Source organism: Ursus arctos, chromosome X (genome assembly GCF_023065955.2).
Source record: "Ursus arctos isolate Adak ecotype North America chromosome X, UrsArc2.0, whole genome shotgun sequence".
NCBI lineage: Eukaryota > Metazoa > Chordata > Mammalia > Carnivora > Ursidae > Ursus > Ursus arctos.
Window position 1 is genome coordinate 8506570 of NC_079873.1, and position 4544 is coordinate 8511113.

A 4544-nucleotide genomic window follows, 5' to 3' on the forward strand; every position below is an offset into this window, starting at 1 on the left:
TATGCACAGGCAGAGTTGCAAAGCAATCATCAAGGACACTTCCAAAAGGAGTATGTTCTGAAGCCAATTTTTGATGACCTGACAATAATTGGAATGACATAGGCCAGGTTCTTGGGTTTGACTTTGGGCAGCATAAATGGGCATGTGGTATTTTGAAGAGATTCTGTTAATGAAATAGTTTTAACCCAGTTGTGTTGTTAGAGCTAGTGTGACTCAGGTTCCTGTTGATGCTACCATGTTGATGTGACAACCCCCCCCCCAACCAAAACATTAAAATTTTAGCTGTTCTGACAACCAGGAAATAAACAAATGGATGTCCTGTCTCCATCCTGGGGCTGTATCTCCCTGTGGTGGGTTTGGAACAAGATGTGAGTCAAAAGTTGGAAGGTAAAAGTTTCAGGCACTATCTGGTAGGCAAACTACCCATGACAGGGAATCATGTGCTCACCGTTGTCCTCAGCTCATAAAGGACTTTTGGTCATTCTAAGCTGAGTGACCACTCATTTTTGGAACTGCCATAACATCTTGAATGGTCTACATCTCATGTTAAAATTATAATCGCTCTACTTGTTTACATGTAATGAAGAATTATACTTACTCAACTAAAAATTTAACTTATTTTCTTTTCCTTTTGATAATTCAGGGATAGACACCTCTGTTATTTGAAGTCTTCTTGAGTATACTATTTCATTCATCAGTGTTATGTTGGACACTAAAGGTTAAGAGGAGGAAGAATTTATGTGTCTTTATTCTTGGCTCCATTTTGGACAGAAAGTCTTCAAATAAATTTCTAACAGATCTAATATATATTTTATTAGAATATATACATATTCTCTATATAGAATTCATTTACTAATATTCATATTATAAATTTCCTTTTAATTGATGTGTTAAGAGATCGTTGAGATACCCTTAAATACGTAGTTCTAACAGATTTTAAAAGATCTTTATTGCCTTTTTATTATAAATTTAATGCATACTTGTAAAAATTCTAAAAAATACTGAAAGGAATAAAGTTGAAAGTAAAATTCACATAATCGAGGAGGGAATAAGTATAGCGTAAGAATCAGGAAGTCTGTCATGTGCATGACTTGGTAATGAAACACCAATTTCACATTTTGGAGGGACCCTTTTGACAAGGGACCTGATTCAGAATTGCTGAGTTATGGTGTTCCTTGCATAAAAAGGGCCCATCAAAATGGCTGTATTAAAACCATCGTGTCATCCCACTTCTCGGTATATATATCTAAAAGAATTGAAAGCAGGATCTCGAAGAGATAATATCCATTCATGCATGTTTATGGCAAAATTATTCATAATAGCCAAGAGGTGGAAGCAACCCAAAGCTGTATTGACACATGAAAAGGTAAGCAAAATGTGGTATATGGTATATAGATACACTGGAATATTATTCAGCTTTTAAAAGGAAAGGAAATTCTGACAAATACTACAACATAGGTGAAGAACCTTCAAAACATTATGCAAAGTGCAATAAGACAGACAAGAAAACCCCAAATATTCTCTTATATACCACTTATATCAGGCACCTAGAGTAGTCAAATTCGTAGAAACAAAGTAAAATGGTAGTTGTCACGAGGGACAGGGAGGGAGAAATAGGGACTTGTTGTTTAATAGGTAGAGTTTCCCAAGACAAGAAGAGTTCTGGAGACTGGTTGTACAGCAGTGCGAATACACTTAACACAACTGAACTGTACACTAAAAAATGGTTAACATAGTAAACTTTATGTTATGTGTATTTTACAACAATTAAAAGGATTTTTTAAATATTAAAAAAAAATACAGCTGTATGTCAGCACGGCCTGCCTGGGTGTACACATCACCTACAGAATGAAAATTCTTCTTCCAGGGCCACACAGACCTGAGGTATTACTGTTATCTTCCAGTGTCTCGAAGGCAGGGGCCTTCCACAGTAGACTCAGGGGACCCGTGAATTCCTCCATACTTGGTGCACGTTCTTATCTGTTGAGGTATTCTTCTCAAAGAGGCACATGACTCCCTCCTCCCCCCAAAAGACTTAAAAGTGCTACTCAACAAATTGTCTCTATTCAATAAGCTTAATTAACAATGCACAAAATCTATTATTTCAAAGCTTTGAGTTGAATATATACTCAAATAAAGCAAAATTGTATTGAGGGGCACCTGGCCGGCTCTTTCGATAGAGCATGAGACTCTTAATCTCAGGTGAGTTCGAGCCCCACATTGGGCATGGAGCCTACTAAAAAAAAATCTTATTGAGCTCATTTATGTGATTGATTATTCCATCTGTACTTTCAGTGGCTGGGATGAATTTATGGCAGCATACTTATAAAACCAAAGTGCCCTTGTGAGATGCTCAGCTTAGAGGGCACCTTATTTTGCAGGATGCACATTTGTTAGTTTCTCAGCTTTCCTCACACACATCAAGAGGGTGTATCCAATAATAATCAATGATTCAAACCCCGCCAATTTGTACTCCCCATTCATAATTTTCCTCCAGTATGCACTTCTATTTTCTGAAGTTTTTTAAGACGATAATTAGGGAGTCTTCTGTTTCAGTACAGTGGATTTCTAGAAGGAAACAACTGGGAAACATGTTGGAATTACAGAGAGGAGATCGATTTAGACATTGCCGCACCCCCCCCCCCAGCCTTTTTTTTTTTTTTTTTCCCCTGGTTAAGAAGCACAGACCAACTCAGTGCTTTGAAAAGCAAACAGAGAGGTCAGAAGGTCTTTCTCTAGGCAATTCAACATGAACTTGAAGGACCCTCGTCTGACAAGGACTGTGCTTTGCCCTTTCAAAGCCTACTCTCAGGTAAAGATGGTTATCCTGTATTACAGATAATTGCTGATGGGGTTGAACACAATCCTCCCAGGGGACTGGGGCTAATGGGTTGGAAGTTCTGTGTCTTGAATATATTTGCCATGGGAACACGTCCCCTTTCCAATACAAAACTCAAAAGCCCAAAGTGGGGGAATATGCACACACGCTCACTCACATACAAACCAGGTCCAGTAATCCCATCTTTCATTTTTTGTTTATATTTTTTCTGTTTTACTTATTCTATTTCTGTTTTTAACTATTATTGTTGTTGTTACCTGATAATCATTTCTTAATATCAACCCTCCCTTCTGACTCATGATTTTGTGCAAATTGTTCCCTTCATCTGCAATGTTTTATCACTCATGTCTCTGCTCAGATGTCTCCTCCCTGGAGAAGCTTGCACACACTGACATCCATTCATTTAATGACTCTATTTACTAACAGTGTACCTGGCACTGAGCTATATGCTAGTAGGAAGGTAACATTATACCATTACGAAGCCAGTCTTTTGTCTCTTCGTGAGTATGTGAACACTTGACCATGACTTTTTTTGTCGGCTATGATTTTTGGTTGAAACTTTCATCTAAAATGGGTACTATTCTGAGGTCTCACATTACCAGTATATCAGGATTGTGTTTTTTCTCCTTGCATTATCATGAGGAAAGAGGTAGCGAAATGATAACATAGATAAATGGAGTTTTGAGAAGGTGCCTACAAGATTAATTTCCTGTTCTAACAAAGTGGATTGATTTATTTATTATCTAGTACAGTTAAAACATGATTTGTAAGTACATAATTTCCTTACAGAAAATGCTTTATGAAGATGATACAAATAAGTACATTTTTATATTTTCTTGCATCTTAAATATAAAACTCATTTTATTGGAATATTATTGGAAAATTTTAATTCTGAGGTTTCACATGACCAGTAGCAACCATTTAATCCAACATATTTTCCAAAGAGCACATTATGACTGAGATGTGGATGAGAGGCCTAAAGCTGATCACTGCACCCATCAAATCCTTTCTGTTAATTTTCCAGTGCTAGTTTGTGTACGCCTTTTGCCTTCAAAGTTCTACATAGTCATCTTTTGGCTTTAACACTGTACCTTCACAGTTTTTACCTCTGTGACATCCCTGAAATTCTATTTCTATTTCTGGAGCATATATTCTAAGACATTCTTGTATCCTCACAATTTACTAGTTTAGTGAAATTATGTGTGCCATGTGCCATAGCAAATAAAATTTTAAGAGTGTATTTAAAATTATCATGCTCAGGGCACCTGGGTGGCTTAGTCAGTTAAGTGTTCGACTCTCAATCTCAGCTCAGGTCTTGATCTCAGGGTCATGAGTTTAAGTCCCACACTGGGCTCCATGCTGAACATGGATCCTACTTTTTAAAAAAATTGTCATTCTCTGTATAAAGGACTTTGAGAACTTTCTAGAATGTATTTGTCAGTAGGGCTGACATTTTCAGTTTTCTATACCAGATTTGAACACCATTGCTGAATCATTACATACTTGTTTTTACTCCTCCATTTATCCAGATTCAAGTTGTACTTCCTCTATTGGACTGTTCTCTGATAAGTCTAGAATACACTAACAACTTTTTCTAGATATCCATAGAATTTATTTCTAATGTTAAAATATTCTGATTCTCAGGTATATGCTTAGTGTACTGTTATTGATTGAGGCATATTTGCTAATCGTTTTCTTTGTAAAA

The 4544-nt window shown here is 36.6% G+C and overlaps 1 protein-coding gene across 1 annotated transcript in view; it reads left to right on the forward strand.

Moving 5' to 3' along the window:
• Positions 1 to 4544, forward strand: part of FRMPD4 (FERM and PDZ domain containing 4) — a 787588-nt gene that overhangs the window by 19660 nt on the left and 763384 nt on the right. The gene's annotated exons all lie outside the window — the stretch shown is intronic.